This window comes from Lithobates pipiens, unplaced genomic scaffold (assembly GCF_037356315.1).
Source record: "Lithobates pipiens isolate NorthernLeopardFrog02 unplaced genomic scaffold, aLitPip1_a1.2 Scaffold_13, whole genome shotgun sequence".
In the NCBI taxonomy this organism is placed as follows: Eukaryota; Metazoa; Chordata; class Amphibia; order Anura; family Ranidae; genus Lithobates; species Lithobates pipiens.
In genome coordinates, this window is record NW_027507718.1 from 305608874 (window position 1) to 305629112 (window position 20239).

Sequence of the window (20239 nt, forward strand, 5' to 3'; positions counted from 1 at the left end):
ACAGTGATGCCATTACAATGAAGCACAAGAGCAGAGCTGTGGATAGGACCCCCTTCAGGTTTTTTGTGCCGCTGTGTCACATTGAGCACATTTCCTATCACTTCCTGTCCCATAGCTAAAGCAGGAAGTGAGAAAAATCCCTCCAAGGTGAAGAATCTCCAGTAGTCACCAGAACTAGCGTCCCCATTGGATGATTTCCCCAAGGGATTTCTTTCACTTTTGGTGATAACAGTAAACAGGAAAAATAGAGAGTGAAACCTCATGGGAGGGGCACAGACAGTAATAAAAACATGACAGGTGTTCTAATCCTTCTCCACTCTGTCTAAAAGAAAAGAAAAGTTTTACATTTAGTAACACCCATCAGCCATAACATTATGACCACCCCCATAATCCGTGGGACTCCACTAGACATATCCGATATGCCCCAGTTGAAGACTAATTAGTTGAAGCACGTCGGTCCAGCACCTCCTGCTTCCCATTTTGCTTTTACGATATTTTTTGTGATCACCTTTATCATATACCCTACATTTTATTGTACTGCATTTTTATCTTCATTAAAGCCTCTTGGCTGAGCTGTGCCACGTGGAGCTTCCTTTTTTCTTTTTTCCTTTATGTTCGAGTACCGATGGCTACCCTCAAACAGTTTGTGGCTTGGTTCTTTTGCTATCTCAATGGAATTATCGTCTTGGGACTATTATTCAACCGTGAGTGGATTGGAGTTACAGTTGTTGTGTTACCATCCAGCCTGGCATCACCTCATCACTGGGGATCCAGTATTACAAGCACATTAGACGCACTGCCGTATGGTATGTGTGTCCACCTGGTGTGGTAAGAGTACCCATCCTTACATTCAAGTACTTTTCAGATGTTTACCAGTGTATTTTTGATCCATCTGCATCTCTGATCCATCTATCCTGATACATGTTTTCTGTTTCAGTTGAAGATTGAAGAGAAAGCTTTCCATTTATTGGACACCATACATGTGGACATTTTGTTATTAGACTATTGTAGTTCATTACAATTACTCCATATTACTTTGGTGTATGTTTCTATGTCATATATATTTTGTTTTTGGTTTATAGGTCATTTGATTTATTTTAGTTTAACCTTCGTTTATTTGAGGTGGCTTTAGTGCCATTTTTTCACCTAGTCACATTTGTTTAACGCTACGCTATTTATTTGAAATTGCTATTGGGACTTTGTGTGTGTGTTAGCAGCCTATTATTTCTTGCACATTTCTTTTTCACGTTGGGTTTAACGCAGTATTTTCACCCCTTCTTTTACAGAGACGCCACTAGGCCTGATGATATCCTGTGGATTCTGGCACCAAGCCATCAGTGGAAGATCCTTTACGTCCTATAGGTGGCCTCCATGGATCGGACTTGTTTTTCCAGCACATCCTTTAAATGCTAGATTGGATTGAGATCTGGAGAATGTGGAAGCAACACCTCAAACTTGATATTGTCTTCCTCAAACCATTCTTGAATTCATCAGACCAGTCCACCCTCTTCCATTGCTCTGTGGTCCAGTTCTGATGTTCATGTGCTTATTGTAGGTGCTTTTGGCTCTGGACAGAGGCCAATATGGGCACCCTGACCAGTCTGTGGCTAAGCAGCCCCATACTTTATATCAGAACCATCATTAACATTTTCAGCAATTTGAGCTACAGTAGCACTGCTAATGAATCAGACTACATTGTCTACACTTTGCTTCTCCTGTGCATCAAAGAGTGCATCAAAGAGTCCCATAACTCTATCCTCAGTTCACCAGTTTTCCTTCCTTGGACCACTTTAGGTAAATCCTGACCATTGCCAACCAGGAACATCCCACAAGATCTGCAGTTTCTGAGTTGCTCTGACCTAGCTATTACAATTTAGCCCTTCTCAGAGTTACTCCTTACACTTGTCCATTTTTTCTGCTTTGAACACATCAGCTTCAGGGGCAAAATGTTCACTTGTTGCTTACTATATCCCACCCTGTTTTAGGCACCATTGTAATGAGATAATCATGTTATTCACTTTACCTGTCAGTGGTCATAAAGTTATGACTGATCAGTGTATATGCTGGCTATAAATGAATAGACTTTTGCTAGAAAATTTTCCTCTTAAGAACATTTGTGTTGGCTTTCTAATCATTAGTGGGCTCAAATCAACATACGTTTTGGACCTCAATAATATGGTTCTCTAAAGCCCATTCACTTCATTATCGAATGTTAAAAGCAAACATTTTTCAAGTACTTTAGAACAACATTTGTCATATCATTTAATGTATTTTTGTATGAATGTTCATTCGAAAATCTACTAGTTTATGGCCAGCTTTAGGTAGAATCCTTATATGCAGAAACATGGCATCTACTAGGAGTACATTTCGTACTAAATTAACATGAATCGTCCAATGATTTACAGAAAAATGTATATGATTTTTTTTCAAATTGTGCATTATTAGGCATTCAAAGGAACACAGGTTCACAAGGCTAACAAAAACTTATTATTTTTCCCCACTGAATATTTATTTTTTCACAGCTGCAGGTAAAAGGTAAAAATAGAGAAGAGCCAGAGGAAGATATTGAATGATGGAACAGCACAGGGTAAAGGAAATGCACAGGGTCAAATCCAGCCAAGATCATGACAGTATGTACGATGCTATATTATAACACTTTATGTAAGCAAAATTTACTTTTTGTCACTTCACTTGCTCTGTCATGAAGGTAATATTGTTTATTTCCTCTGAATAAAGTTCTATTTTAGAAAGAATTTATAGAAGCAGCATGATAATTGCGCTGAATACTTTAGACTGGGCAGTGCTTTGAATTATTTTCTTTACTTGTGGAACCTTTTGATGGTAACTAAGGAAGTTGGCTTCCCTCCCTTACCCAGAGCATTACTATTTGACTCACATAACACAACCATTCCCTAGCCAAGTGCTTGAGATGAAATGAAGCAGCAGTACATCATCATCAAAAACACAAAATTGCTTCACACAACAGTTAAGAAAATACATTAGAATCATTAATATGTGCTTAGAGATTTGCACTCAGTGTAGGAAAATAATACATGTTATATAAATATACGCAATGGTTGTTCCATTAAAACTGCTCTTCTAACAAATATTTTAGATTGGTGGTAAGATCTGACACTGCCAATGTTCTTTCTGAGACATGACATTCCAAACATCGGTGTTTCCGATATTCAACTTAAAAACCACTAAGAAGGCAATCAGTGTCGTACTTCATGCTCTGTTACATGCCAATAAAGTCAGCAGCTTCTGAGCTTCACATTGTGTTTTGGTGCTCTTTCTAAATTTAAATATAAAGTGGACAGGTTAGGGAAATATGTTTTATTCTTTTTGTCTTTCTAAAAACACTAGAGGGTGTATTTATAAAATAATTGCATAGCTGTCTATCCATTGAAATTGCAGGTAAGTTGTTCTGTGCAAATGTGGTAAAAATCAAATGCACTCAGGTTATATTCTCTGCACAGCATAGGCGTGCGCACAGTGTGCCTGGGCACACCCTAATCACCCCACGCAGGGGTGATTCCCTCTGCTTCCTGGTGCCTCCTGTCTCCTCCCTGCAGTGCTGTCAGCTTCCCTCCTCACCTGTCCCACCAGCATGCAAGAGGGGATGTTTCAGGATGGAGAGCGGGGGAAGGGGCTGGTAAATATTTAATTTAACCCTTCCTTTTCTGGATGAACACAGTGAGTGATCTGTACCGATTGTTTCTGTGTTAATTCTTAACTGAAGCATTTGTTTATGAGACATCAGGGGTCTGTTTAAAACTTTGATATTTCACCAAAGCACCCCCGACGGGGTTCCTAAAAAATTGTAAAAACATAAATAAAATGAAAAAAATTGTATTAAAATTAAATTGTAAAAAATAATTACAAAAATAACATTGTAAAAAGTAATAAAAGAAAAAACGTCTGACACTGTCCACTGCCCTACTGACACCAATCTCTGCTCTACTCACACCTTCCATTGCTCTGCTGATAAACATGCATGTGTGTTTGTGCTCTGAGGTGCGCACCCTAATACCATAGGCTGCGCACACCAATGCTGCAGAATGAAAGATATTCATTGAAATAATAAAATGGGATTGGGGGATATATTTCTTTATGGCCACTAGATGGCTCTGGGTATTATGGGAAATAAGTATATTACTCAGAATCATCAAGTGGCCATAATGTGGCATTTTTCCTATTCACGCTAGTTTTTTTTTTTTTTTGCGAATAACATTTGAACCTCAAAGAACATTTGATTTTGCCCCATTTGCACATAATGCTTCTAGATTGTAAGCTCTAACGAGCAGGGCCCTCTAGTCCCTCCTGTATTGATTTGTATTGTAAGTGTACTGTCTACCCTCATGTTGTAAAGCGCTGCGCAAACTGTTGGCGCTATATAAATCCTGAATACTAATAATAATAATAAATTTACTTGCAGTTTTGATTAATGCTATTTTTTTATATAAATACACTACTATTTAACGTACTTGCTTTATTTGCATGTTTAGCATAAGAACAGCCAGTAAAAATTTAGCTGTTTGTCCTTTTCTGCTCATTAGCTGCTTGTTTTTGCAGCTCTGTCAAGGTCCAGTATGGTCAAGTGCACAGAGAAGGAAAATGATACCTGGAAGACATTGGTGGTATAAGAAGTAGTCTAAGTACTATTGTTATCAGCAATCTGGTCACAGCAGCATTGCTCACAGATAGGGGAGTACAACGGTTAATTTGTTGTCACCATCAATGTGCACAGACAGTGGAAGAGACACTTGAAACAATGTAACAGTACTAGAAAGAGTCTAAGCAATAATAATGGGAAATATGGTGACAGTGGTAGTGTGCACAGAGAAGGGAAGTGATACCTGCAAGAAATTTGCAGTACTAGGAAAAGTCTACTGTAGGTACAATTGTGTTCAGTAATCTGGTCACAGCAACATTACTAACAGATGTGTGTAGATGAACTTTGTAGTATTTAATAGTCAGACTGAAATAAGGAGTATAAAGTAAAAATCTGCTTATGTACTTTTTATACCCTTAAAATAACAAAAAAAATACTTAGCGGCTCCTTTTCTTTAACATTCCATATGGGTGTATGTCTAAACTAGCAAAAACACTTCTGTTCTAATGAAAAAGGAAACTTTGCTTATTCAGATACTGCATGTGGAATGTTGTTAGCAATCAAAGGGTGACTTGAGACTTACAGATTGTGAGGCTAGTTACAGGGTTGGATTAACATAGGGGCTATTGGTGCTGCAGTTCCAGGCCCCTTACCTTAAAGGGGTTGTAAAGGTAAGTGTTTTTCACCTTAATGCATCCTATGGATTAAGGTGAAAAAACACCTGGCAGTGACCGCCCCCCAGCCCCCCGTTTTACTTACCTGAACCCTCGAACTTGTCCCACAGGAACGTGCCGTCTCTCGGCTAGGGGGTTCTCGGCTGTTGATTGGATAGATTGATAGCAGCACAGCCATTGGCTCCCGCTGCTGTCCATCAAATCCAATGACGCAGCCCCGGGAGTGGGACCGGGTCCTGCGTTCGGCGTCCATAGACACGAATGCTAGACTCGGGAGCAGGCCCGAAACGTAACCCCCTGGGAGAGTGCTTCTCCCAGGGGATTATCTAATGCATGGAGGAGCCGAGAGAGGGACCGCCGAGAGACCCCAGAAGAGCAGGTTCAGGGCCCCTCTGGGAAAAACGAGCTGCACAGTGGAGGTAAGTATATGTTTGTTATTTTTAAAAAAAGGAACCTTTATTGTCACTTTAAGATAGGCCCATTTGCTGCAAATGTGGGGGGTAGGTAGCCGAAGACCTACCCCACCACTGGTCAAAATTTGAGGGAGCTCCTAGGACCAATGGTTCCAGAGATAAGGGGCTCCTTGTGCAGCCTGTCAGAAGCTACATACAGAGCGGCCAGTTTAAAAGCTGGCACTCTCTGTTTGCAGCAGACTGCGAGGATGAGCTCACAGTGCCTCTGACTTCTTGTCAGCTGAATGGACAACTTGGAGCCTTGGACTAATGGTAAGGCACCATTGGCCCCAGCTGTCCAATAAAAATGTTGCAGTGGAGGCTGTCCTCTCACTGCAGTGTCATAGAAGGGGGCATGTGTCTAAAAGACACATGCTCCCTTCCAGCCCAGCCCTCTTAACTAGAAGGAAAAAACATGAGTTTATGGGTATAAGGTTTACCCAAAATTACTGGTTTGAAGTTATAACTTCAAACTTCAGTAATTTGTCCGTTAAGCCACCGGCAGTGCAGTTTTTGGAAATATAGTAAACTATTTTAAAAACAATATATAATAATTATTTGTATATTACTTATGGTAATTAACCCCTTGTCAACCAGGCCAATTCTGACACTTCTCTATTACATAATCTATTTTACTTGAAAATTATTCAGAACCCTCAAACATTATATATATTGTTTTAGCAGACACCCTAGGGAATAAAATGGCTGTCGTTGCGACGTTTTATGTTATATGGTATTTCAGCAATTTTTCAAACGTGTTTTTGTTTTAGAAAGAAACTGTTTTAACAAATAAAAAAAATAATAATTTAGCCAGATTTTTTGTATACTATGAAAGATGATGTTACGCCAAGTAAATAGATACCTAACATTAACGTGTCACGCTTAACAATTGCGCACACTTGTGGAATGACGCCAGACTTCAGTACAATCTCAATAGGCAACGCTTTAAATTTTTTTACAGGTTACATGTTTAGAGTTACAGAGGAGGTCTAGTGCTAGAATTATTGCTCTCACTCTAACGGTTGCGGCATATGTAACCTGTGTGTATCTGGCTCTCATACTAGCCAGTGCCTCACCAGCCACTGACCTCACCGCATGTCCCTGACCCAAATCTTAACCAGTTCAGCCCCAGAAGAATTTACCCCCTTTCACCAGAGCACTTTTTGCGATTTGGCACTGCGTTACGTGGCTCCCCGCTCCAATGAGATTATGCACAGTTTGGCTAATCTTGCCAATTTGCGCATCAGCAGTGACTATTCCCAGCACTGACCTCTCAGTTCAGTATTACTTTCACTTACCTTACATTGCTATTTTTTTCTTAGCCCTGAAGGTTGTGTTGAAAGCTTTGCAAATTTTTAATTATTATATCTCTCATGAAAGTTTTTGTAAATGCGTTTACCACAATGGTTAAATGTTGTAACCCACATATCAGCTTCCATTTTTATACGGTAAGTGTGTTTATTTGCATAATGAAATATTTTAAATTATAAATGATATTCACTGATTATTATTACATTGAGCATATGTTCTAAATAGTTAGAGTTGATTGTAAACACACTTACTTATAGTCTTATAGCTATATACTTACAAAACAAAATTGACAAATCAAATTATTCCTGCCAAGAGGTTAGTTCTTTCAGGGCAATGCCGGACTGAGGTCCACAGCTCATGGTACTGTGACTTGCGAATAAAGATAACAGATTAGAGTATTATTTTTGTGAAAAATCCAGAAGACACACTGCCTAATGATAATAACACAGCACAATTACTGTTGATCTATAAATATTAATGTAGGGAGAGTTCTTGATAAACAACATACACTAATGCAATAGGACATTAAAAGGAACTACAAGCATAATGTATTTAAAGGAGACTTCAAAATTGGATTAAAGCCATTCTTTTATTTTTCTATCGAAAGGGAAAGATCAATCAGGTTTGATCTCATGAAATACAGTAATAAAAATAATAGTAGCTTATCAGACTTTCAAAAAAAGGTATAATTGCCATGTAAAATGAATACTCTCTATTTAAAGCAGGGCTCAAGAGAAGCTGTTAGATTTTACTGGGCATACTTTTCTCTGAGATATATAACCCATTTATGAAATGCTACAAGATGATTAAAATATAATGAGACTCAAGTCCGGTCATCAGAGATATTACCTCGGAATTCTGCTGGTAAATATATACATTTCAAAATAAAACAGTATCTGAAATCCATTTTTCTGATTATACTGGGTGAACCAAGTATGTAAACACTGTAATCTCAATTGGGTGTCTCTGAGAAGCAAGTGGAAGACAAGATCCTCCACAAACTCTTAGCCCCCGTACACACGGTCGGAGAATCCATCGGAATGTGTCCTATCGGACCGTGTTGTCGGATAATCCGACTGTGTGTGGTATGCATCGGACTGTTTCCGTCGGAATATCCGTCGGACCAAATTTTCCAACTTGTTGGAAATATTTTCCGACAAACTGGTCCGATAGGACATACTCCGATCATGTGTAGAGAATTCCGATCGGACAAAGTGCCACGCATGCTCAGATCAAATTCCTACATCAAAGCTATTGGCTACTAGCCTGAACGTAGTCCCATCGTAACGAAATTAGGTCATCACGTTCTGAAAGATCAGATTTTTCGACAACTTTGTCCGACCGTGTGTATGCAACAGTTTCGGACACAATCCGACGGACAAAATCTGACGAATTTGGTTGGCAGAATGTCCGACCGTGTGTACGGGGGCTTAGACTATACAACTAACCAAATGGAAAACTGCTCATGCTGAGTACCAGTCAGCAGAGACTTAAAAAGAAACATGGAAGGCAAGGGCAATATTGTTGCAGTAAGACAATCCAAAAAGTGATTCAATCTAAACAGTAACTTGTCAGTCTCCTCTTAAAATATTTGCCCTGCAGCAGTTTCCCCTCAATAAGGTATGGCAAATATACAGCAACAGGGAATTGCCATGCCTACCCTTTATATGCCCAAACACCAGGCCTCATCATTCCATAGTTGAAACACAATGAGATGTCATTGTGGTATAAAAATGGACCCAATGCATGCACATTGCTCCTCCAAATATGAAATGTTACAGGGACTGTTATTCTGTAGGAAGAAGAGAGAAGGGGGCAGTGTCAACACACACAGAGAGTTCACCCATAATTTTGGACAGCACCATCACAACAGAACAGTGAATCCCGGGGGGGTGGGATTGCATACTGCATATACAGGGAAGGAGCACATCAGTGGCATTTAAGCTCACTGAGCCCATTCTCACATACCTGTCTTGGGTCTGTTATTGGACAATCTAACTCTGTCAGGTTGCAGACGAGTCCAGGTACAAAGCAAAATCAAATCAAAACTCACAGAGTAGGCAATATCACCAGAAAAAACAACACAAAAATTAAAGCTTTTTGTTTTTTTAAAGATCATTTAATTTATTCTGAAAGTACATTAAGATAATACAATAGATGGTGAGATTACTTTTTAGACCAAAATGTGTGATGTACCCACATAAAACAACATAAAATGCATTGTACAATTATCTACATGAAGCACAAATATATCCTCTGTATTGCAATAATTACACCCAATTATTTCGGATATAGTATCTTCTTTATATACAGCCCATACAAGTCTGTTAAGACTTTGAGTAGCATGTAGTACGTGCATTCAAAGGGTCTCACATTTAAAAGCAGAACCATCAAAGTTCTATGTATATAATCAAAGGAAACAAAGGTGATTACATGAGGTGTCAAAATTACGTCTGAGACCCACATGTCCACTAATGGCTCTCTCTTTGAAAAAAAAAAAAAACTCCACATTGGCATTGCATGAAATATACAATGCCAGTGGTGTTAGGAGGCTCTTTTTGGTTTAAGAGTTATACCATTAGGTAAGATAATGTTGCTGTCATCACTGACCCTTAGTTACAATATTTGTAATATTAAAACTACAAGGGTCACCCCTGAAAGTGCATTTGTATGTACCTCTAACACGTTTGTTTATACATGGAGCATCTAAAGACCAGCACCTGCCAATTCATTATATCTTTTTGTATGGGGTCATCACTAGAAAGTTATCAGTGTTTTTCAATAAAAGTAACTAACATAACTTGATGGTGTTGAGTCTCCTGTTTTTTTTTTATGTAAACATAAGTGTTTCACTTGTAATTATTTTGATTTGTTTTAGTTTTTTTTCTGTACAATTTTACTGTAGCCTCTTTGTAGTAACATATGCTTCAGTAGTTTGGCTTTTGTTTTAAAATCATGTGCATGCCAGGGATTTCATTTTGTTATAAGGTACTGGCTGAAAGGGATGCTTCTAAATAATGGAAAAGGGTTGGAACACATAGCATGTAATATGGGTTTACCAGCTGTTGTTTTATTATAAATAGGTGTTGATACCATACGGCCATCTCTAATCATTATGTCCAGATCTAAGAATTTGATATTTGATGGACTACAGCTCTAAACTCAGATTGGATTCATTGTTTATCAAGATCTCCATGTACAAGTTCATTAGCAGCACTGGTCCACAGGACAAAGACATTTGTTATAAAGTTTTATCAGTGAATATTCAATAGTTTTTACTTGAATCCTGCCAGGTAAAGAATATAAGGTAACAAAGTCAACTAAGCATGCCATTTTTTCCTTCTATACTGTGTATAGCCTGAATAGCAGAATATCAGATAACATATCCAGGTAAATGAGTTATAGGGAGGCAGGACCGTCTTTAATATTGATTGGACCCTGGGCAAACATTTTTTTGCCCCCCCCCCCCATGCAGTTTCGCTCTCCACCTGCTTTGAGACATGTAATAAAAAGCAGCAAGACTTAAAATCAGTTTACTGAATCAGATCAGGCAGCATTGCGTTTGGTTGCCAGAGGTTACAGTGTATCATTACCACTCACTGACTGATTGCTATTTATGCTTGCTGATTGGTTGCCAGAGATTACTGTACATCAATACTGCTCATTGATTGGTTGCTATAAGTTACTGCACAGCATTACTGCTTACTGATTGGTTGCTATGCTAAAGGTTATAGCACATCATCTCCTCACTGCCTGCACACCATGGACTGGGGAGAATAGGGGGCCCATTAATAACCACTAAACTCCTAGGTAACCTAGGATTCCTGGGCTCAGTGACAGTGCAGTGCAGACTTCCAAGCATGCCTCTTCATCTCCCCAGTGGGCAGCATTCAGTATAGGTGATGGTAGATATGACCTCGGGGGGCATGATATACATATGAATACCACCATATTTACATATGAATCCTGCCGGTCTGCCTCTATTTACATATGAATGCCGTCACTATTTACATATCAATGTTGGTATTTACATATAAACACAGGGTCTGCAGGTGAATCATCTGTACACAACAATAGGGCAGAGCTGGGTAGCATTAGTAACAGAACTCCACACTGAGATATCAGGGCACAGCATGGGACTAAAACCTCAAGGGATGGCAGAACTTTAAACAGGGATAGTTGGCAAGTATGAGGCAGCTTCTTTGGGCCCCACAACAATGACAGAGCCCAGGGCAGCTGCTCCTTTTGCCCTGCCTTAAAACGGCCCTGTAGGGAGGCCTATAGAAGGGTGGCACCAACAAGGAAGCAGATGTAGCAGGTGCTGTCGAGCCCTCCCCATAAGTAAAGCGGTGACAGTGGGTGGCTGCTCAGCTGAAGAGAACTTGCAGCAGTGGCACTGGTGATGGGGAGAGGCGAGCTGCGGGTCGGGCTGTCCGAATGTTTCCCCGCTCGCCCCCTTTTCTTCTGTCAGCAGCAAGGAGAAAGATAGAGCTTCCTGCCTGCTCTTCCTCCCTCCCTATTGGCCACAGTGCAGGACCAATCAGAAGAAACTAGGGGGAGCATCATGGGATATGTAGTCCCGGAACATTGGCAGCCCGATTGTTCTCCACAGGGAGCAGTCCACAGCCCCCAGCATACACTCTGCTGGGGGAAGAGAGAGAACCAAGCTGAGGGAGTGAGTGCTACATTGTAGCAGCTACAGGAGACAGGGAAAACAAAGAGAGGACTGTTCTGGGGGGAAGCCAAAGAGAGCCACACTGCCCAGCACCACCAGAGAGAGCCAGACTGCCCAATGCCACCAGAGAGAGACTCACTGCCCAGTGCCACAAGAGAGAGAGACACACTTCCCAGTGCCACCAGAGAGAGCACCACACTGCCCAGCTCCACCAGAAAGAGCCACATTGCCAAGCACCACCAGAGAGAGCGCCACACTGCCCAGCACCACCAGTGAGAGTGCCACACTGCCCAGCACCACCAGAGGGAGCCAAACTGCCCAGCACCACCAGGGAGAGAAAGACTGAGCCACTGTCAGGGTACAGATGTGCTACACTAGTGACCAGAGTTGGCAACCCAGAGTGAGTGAACGTCCAGCCAGAGGGATTACTGCTGCTGTTTCGCTGGGGCTGGTAGGAGGACCTACCGGACATTATCCATTACTGATCCTAAGGACATGAGCCATTAGGATCTGCCTAACCTCCTATCATCTAGGTTTAATACTGCCTGCAGGCCTTATTGACCGCTGCAATGCATACCAACAAGCTCCAATGCTGGGCTGTCAGCCCAAAAATAGGGGAGCATGGGGGGGTGACACCATGTTTTACCACACCAGGTGACACCAACCCTAGTGACGCCACTTGTTGGTGTACAAGCACAATGTGCTCAGAAATAAAAAGGAAATAAAGACAACCCTCTGATGGACTTGTTACAGTTCTTGCAAATATGTGTGATAATGAAAGTCTGTATTTATGGAGAACACATCAATAACAACCTGCATACATAAGTGCAAAGCATATGAAGTTATGCACATGGTGCTTCAAAAGTATGGAGAGAGAGAAGAAGCATACCAAGTGAACACTCCAGGATGAGTGTCCCTATTTTCAATAAAGTGGCAGTTTCTTTCAGATGAGTCCAATTACATAAAAACACACAATCACGTGACTGAAAATGCAGAACCCTAGGCTGCTGTTAAAGCTTTGTTGAGTGAACCTTATGTTGCAATATTCATACAGCCAACCTATGAGACATGCTAATATCACCATAATACTGGTGCTTATATGTTGCAGTCTAGATGGTCAAGCTAACATATTATCTGTTTGTGAGAAAACATCTTCCATGCTTTTGCCATCTATTTGTCAACACACAGTACAGATGCGTGATTTTGGCATAACCACCATGTTAAACAGTCACCACCACAGTTACTGAAGTCTTATTAAAACATTGTTTATCACAAACTATTATAAAACACCGCCTAAGCCACATAGCTAATCACACAATTAAACAAAAAAATACACCATTTTGAATTAGCCATTTGAAGAATATACACATCTTGATAGAAAATATTAAACAAAGCACCTTTATATAACTTCAATACAGTTATTTTCACATGACACAAATAACTGATTTTCACAAGCAGCCACATTTGTGTTGGGAAAGGTTATGTTTGGTTTTTCCCCAAGGCGCCACCTTTCAATAAAATATAATAATTATGTGCATAAAAACCACAAACATAGATGGCCTCACAGACTATTAATGTCATTAAATGCAATTCCAGAAATTATGATAAGGTGCAGAAGGGTTATAGAATTATTATAATTAACCAAACCTAACACAATGTCAATTAGACTGAACTCTCCCATAACCTAAAATTTTAAAAATACAAAAAAATAGTACCATATTAATTTCATTGAAATAACATAGCATGGAAAAATATCATCTGCTTATTAATACAAATCACAAATGTTTGTGTAATTTTGTTATTAGCTGAGCGATTAAAACGAACAAAAACACACAATATAATTATAAAATAGCTTCATAAATCACAGAACACTGTGTAAAGCAGGTCAAGACTGCAAAATCAACTATATTACAGCATAACTGAAGGTCACAATATAATGTACAATATCAAACTCACATCTTCTTCTTTCTTAAAGCAAACCTTTGTAATGGGTAATCCAGTAGAGGTATTTTAATATAGGCACCTTTCGGAGTCTGCATGCACCTGTCTTTTATTTAAATAATAACTGTACTGTCATACAATATACCTTTAAATAACCAAGCAAATTTTTTAGCTAGAAAAAAAATACATGCAAAGATTTCTCTCCTTCACCCCAAGGTAGGAATGAAAGAAATCGAATAGATTATTTTTTGTATGGATGAAGGAAACTCTTCTGTGGACTATTGTATTCAGCATCTGGCAGGACCCCCGGCTGTTAAATACCCAAATCTAATTGGATAAACTCTCTGTTCAGTTGACAATTTTCCACCTGGCTTTTTCTACAAATGTTGAACCAAGTGGTGTCGATAAGGTGACCCGCAGCTGGAATTTTGGCAGATTCAGCAAGAATCATATGAATTTTGAACAGTGCATGGCCAGCTTTATGCTCCCCTTATTATGATACTGGCAGATCCACGCTGTGTGGCATCTGAAAACAGACAGCTACCTTTGGAAACTATCGCAGCTGCTTAATGAAGTTTCTGCATGTGTGTGGAGAAATCCTATTTATGTCTACAGAGAGGCTGCCTATTGCAGCATCCCAGGATAGACAGCCACTCCATTGAAATGAATAGAATTTTGAACACAATTCTTATGTAGCACAATCTAGTGTGCTAGTGTTGTACAGGCAAATATATTAGGTACATGGTAAATGTGAGTCTGGAATCTGGGTAAGGGTTTATTGCAGGTTAGGCTGGATGACTCATACAGGCAGGCCCCTGGTGCCTCCCCCTGATTCTGGTAGTTTGGAGAAACGTCTAGAATTAAGTGGATGAAAGCCAAGAGGGTTGATCTGCATATTTAGGAGAACTTGGCCCATCCCCAGACAGTGGGCGGGGCAGGGTGGTTGAGCCAGCCCTTAACCACTTCAATACAGGGCACTTATACACCTTGCTGCTCAGACCAATTTTCAGCGCTATCAATATAATTTTGAATGACAATTGTGAGGTCATGCAACGCTGTACCCAAACAACAACATTTTTATCATTTTTTTCCCCACAAATAGAGCTTCTCTTTTGGTGGTATTGGATCATTGGTTTTTATTTATTAAAAAAAAGACCAACAATTTTGAAAAATAAAAAAGTTTTTCTTAGTTTTTGTTACAAAACTTTGTAAATAAGTATGTTTTTCCTTCACTGCTGGGCACCGATGAGGCTACACTGATGGACACTGATGAGGCAGTACTGATTGCCACTGATGAGGTGGCACTGATGGACACTGATGATGAGGCACTTATATGCAGCACTAATTGGCAACACTGATAAGCAGCGCTGATGGGCACTTATAGGTGGCACTGATGGACACTCATAAGCGGCAATGATGGGCTCTCATAGGTGGCACTGATGGGCACTGATAGGTGGCACTGGGCACTGATATGTGGCACTGATGAGCACTGATAATTGGCACTGATAGGTGGCACTGGTGGGGACTTCTAGGTGGCACTGATGGAGAGGGATGGGCACAGATGGGTGGCACTGATAGGCACTGATGGACGGCACTGATATATGTCACTGTTAGGCAGCACTGATCAGGGGGCACTGGCAGGCATCACTGACAGCTGACAGGCACAGTGCCATCCCTAATGGGCACTGATTGGCATACCTTGTGGTCATGGGTGGGCATCCCTGGTGATCCTGGGTGGGCATCCCCTGGGGGCTGCAATGATAATCAATCAGCGCAGACCCCCCATCAGGTGAGCAGTCGATCGGCTTTCCCCTATTAGTGCCTGTTAGCACGAGTGGATGAAAAGCCGATTTATGGCTCTTCCTGTTTACACTGTGATCAGCTGTCATTGGACACAGCTGATCATGTGGTAAAGAGCCTACATCAGAGGCTCTTTACCGGCATTGGAGATGTGGTGTGTCAGACTGACACACCACGCCATAAATCAACTCGCTGCGCTCCCCCACAGGTGCAGGCTATATGATGTTCAGTCAAGATAATGCAATCATTTGCGAACGTCATATTGCTATATGGTGGGCAGTGCTTAAATATGAATGAGCATGGCAGCAGAGGAGACGGGTGGAAGATGAAGTGCTGAGGAGTCTGTCCGTGGCTTAGAAATGATCTCCTAGGTTTAGGGGAGACCCCAGCTCCAGGCTGGGCTCCATTCAGCAAAGCGGTTTGACATGGAATCTTACCTGCAAAGCAGTGGGAGCAAGGAGGGCAGTGAGAGTACAACAACACACCCAGAGACATTCATGTGGAGAGACTACCATATGTAGTAAGCTTTCTAAAAGGACAGTGCAGTGCTTAACCATTTTTTTACCTTGCCCTGTGAGATTGTCAAATCAGCCAGGAGGGCTGGTAGTGCCTGCAAGCAGTGTAACTGGGAGAAGATTTAGACAAGGAGAGGATAAACTTCTGTATCCTGTTTGCCTCAAGTTTTTGTGCTATTTCCAAGAGGGGCCGAGAGCTCCAAGTCTGTAATGGACTTTTGGTACTAAATCTACTGTGTGTAAATACAGGAAGGAAAGCAGTCCAGGATCTTTTGTACAGAGGAAGGCAATTTCCCCTTGTTATTCTTCTTGATTCAAGTTGGGCATTCCATGAATCCCTTCACCTATCCAAGTTACCCTTAATAAAACAAAAACAAAGCCAAGGGACTGACTTCTTGTGTTTGGATGCAAGCGGAGGATGCGTGTTGTCTGGCTGTGCAGGAGTAGGACAGCCAGTTGCCAGCAGCTCCTGCGGGGGTAGTGCTACATTTACATCAATGCAGGACACAAGAGTGACATATAAGTTGCCCCGAGGAACCAAAGCAGTTGCCAAAGTAACCAGATCAAGTGTCAATTCCCTAAGATTTTTCAAAAGTCCTTTTCTCATAAATAAAGCAGTGGCTGGTGGTGCGGGCAGTAGGAGAGGAGAGCATTACATTTCTTCTTTATGGGGGTTCACATTTCATTATTCTACTTTTATTGACAGAATCACTTTAATGTCATAATCAACTTATTTGCCATGCTCTACATTTATGATTCTGTTTTCCAGCTGTTATAATTTAACTCCCTAAATATTCGCTAGAGGAAAATGCCTGTAATAAGTTTAATGTTGAACTCCAGATAAACAACCTAATACACAGATGAAATATATATAAAGAAGCTGCTAATGGATTTGTATTTGTCCATCCAATGAATATTACTAGCTCTGCCACACCGCACAGTCCTGACTGGCCCGGATGGAGACATGTTTTTTTCTTTTTCTCTCTGCTGAAGTCCAGTAACAGTTACAAGGATTGTCAGTCCCCCCAGTCTGGGAGTGGACAATGAAAGGAGAACCAGCAGACTGCAAGTGCATTTGTCTGTCACACTCCTGTCCCCTCCAATCAGCATGCTGGCAGCTTGCACTGCAGCACAACTGATTGGCTTCTTGTGCTGTTTGCTCACATCCAGTTTGAAGCTCTGGGACAGTAAAATTCTGATTCCAAGTAAAATTAGTTTTTAAAATGTATTTATAAAATATATTTAAGAATGTATTAATGAATACCGAGCTGCAATGGTTTGTGCCTGTTATCTCTGCCTGGAGTTCAGCTTTAATATTTCAATGAGCCAAAACAGATAAAGCTAAATTATTAGGGAGAATAAAAAGAAACATCCTCCTCATCATCATAAAATGTACTTGATTTAGGAATTTTCTCTATAAAATTTTCCACGGCTATTATTTTAAATACATACCAGGGGATAAAAAGGCACAAAATAAAGCACTTGAGGTTGGCCATTGAAAATGTCTGCTCATTGAGTCTATTTAATGGCTGGCTCTTTGATCCTGAGAAAAAGCTCTGTCAGCAAAGAAAGAAGGATGATGTCACAAATTCAATAGGTCCCAATTACAAAGCTGCAGATAAAGAGCTAATTGAGCTGGGATGCATTAGCATACATTTCTTTCACTTTTTTGTCATTTATTGTGATCTATATATGTAAAGCTATTAATAACTTTCCTGCTTTTACTAATCAGTTGGAAGAAGTGTAACAAAGATTTATTAGGTATCTTTGGAAATCGGTAGATGTTAGATGGAATACAGGGATTTAAATAACATTTTGGATATATTTCTACAATATAGAGAATGATGGCAGTAATTAAGTGCTTTTGCCTTTTATCAGTTTAGAGCAATCAAAACATTGAAAAATGATTGCTGATTGAATATTATGTGTTACTACACTTTGCTACTTGCATTATTAAATATTGTACAGGATACTATGGAAGTAATATACTAAAGGCAAACTGTGTGGATATTGCTTTTTTCAGTGTCAAAACAATATAAAAAATGCAAACTCAAGTGGGTTTAATTTAGTGTAAGCTGTCAATCTCAAGGATTTAGTTTATGTTCTGTCTGTAAAAAAGAAAAATCTATGTAAACGCTAAGCCCTATAACTCCCTTTTGGTCAGTTACATATATGATTGAGGGTATGTTCACACCAGGTGCAGTGGGACTGCGTTGGGTGGCTATTGCGCACAGTCCCTTTACAAGACAAGGCAAAATGCAAGGGTGTAGGAATTAGCAAATACATTTTCAAAACATAGGATCACTTACACTGATAAAAATGGTGTATAGCCCACTGTGAAAGAGAGGTAGATGTCAGCATGGCCAGAGAGGATTGCAGAAAGAACTCAGGGATCCATAAGCCACATAGCCAGGTAATGGACCCACCAAGAAGGATGACCGCTGGTGACGTCCATGGCCACTCTCTTGGCACTTCAACACAGACAGAGCAATCACAGAGTGGATGGGCCTCCTGTTACTTGTTACTATCTTGCTAATCCCTGTACTGTGCTGCTCTGTTTCTTATCTATATTGTTGACTGGATTTATCCCTGATCTTACTGAAGAGTTGTGGAATTTCCGTCCCTTTGGTGTATACCTCTGCATCAGAGACTTCTTTCCAGGGCATATCCCATTGTCCCAATAAAACTTCAATTTGTCAGTCTGAGCACTAGGGAGTTTTAAGACTACCACATCATACAGAATAAGAAAAGGCTGGTAGGCATGTAACAAAAAAATTGGATAACAAGGGTAACAGTATATTAGGTCCCAGGTATGATAATGTACATGTGTCCACGAAACAGACCAATGACTAAGAGTGCTTCAGTGGCTGCAAAAAACACCAACAGATTTAAATTCACAATAAAACAACTGCGGTCAAGGGCATCCTTTACCCCCCGGCTAGCATTCATGTGTCCACTGGATGATTGTTGGGTCTAATGATCCCCTGCAGACATACTGAGGAAGAAGGGTTTAAGATGCTGCTCTGTTTGCTTTAGGTGATGTTGACACATTAAGGAGCATTAGGACCCTTTCACACTGGGGCGGTTTTCAGGCGCTACAGCGCTAAAAATAGCGCCTGTGTAGCGCCTGAAAAAACCGGCCCCTTTCACTCCAGTGTGAAAGCCGGAGTGCTTTAACACTGGAGCGGTGCACTAGCAGGACGGTGAAAAAAGTCCTGCTAGCCGCATCTTTGGAGCGGTGTATTCACCGCTCCTAAACCGCTCCTATCCATTGAAATCAATTGGGCAGCGCGGCTATACCGCCGGCAAAGCACCGCTGAAGTGGTGCTTTGCGGGCGGTTTTGACCCTTTTTCGGCCGCTAGCGAGGCGGTTTTAACTTAAACCTACAAACAATGGTGAAGCACCGCTAAAAATAGCGCCACTTTACCGCCGACGCCACTCCCGCCCCAGTGTGAAAGGGGCCTTATGCAAGCTTCTGCAAGAAAGCAATCACAGATGAGTGCAAATCTTCAACTGATTCCAGGAGGCCTCTATTGAGGACATGTTCCACAAAATGTGTTACAGTTCACAGGGTCCTCAAGGTAGTGGTAAAGTTTGTAAATTTTCCTCATCATGCCTGCCAAGAACTGTGGTAATATTATTGCAGTGAATTTCCAGTGCCAGTGTTCATTCTCTGATATCAATGAAATCCTGCGTAAGTTGTCAGTTATTTTTTGGGAAATTTTGTCCAGTGTCCTCTAAAACATGCTATCAACTTGTCTCAGGAGATCATGTGTTAGTTCCTCACCATGCATTTGTGGGAGTGAGCAACAAAGATAGTCCATGGATCTTGATCGAAGAGGCTGCAGATGCCATCTTGGCTGCTGTGTGGGTTAAGGCCTCTTATATGTTTTTGGTGCTGGATATTCCCTATTTGCAAGCACTTGAAGGGCGCCATGCCCAGTCTCTATGAGCTATACGTTTTTTGCCTGATTGCTAGAAGATGAGTTAATATGGTTCTACAGGATAAAAAGTCTTATTTGTTCCAGAATGATACATAGTTCACCCAGAAACCATAAGTGAGTCCCGCACAAGCACCCTACAGATCACTTCTAACTTTTACTACAAAAATTTCCACACAGTGTTATCTGAATTGTTTTAAAAAAGTATTTCAGGAGAAATACTAAAAACACCATCTGTAGGACTACAGACTACAGGACTTACAGTCAGACTTACTGTAGAACTAGGTGTCATTGATAGTCATATAGTTGCAGAA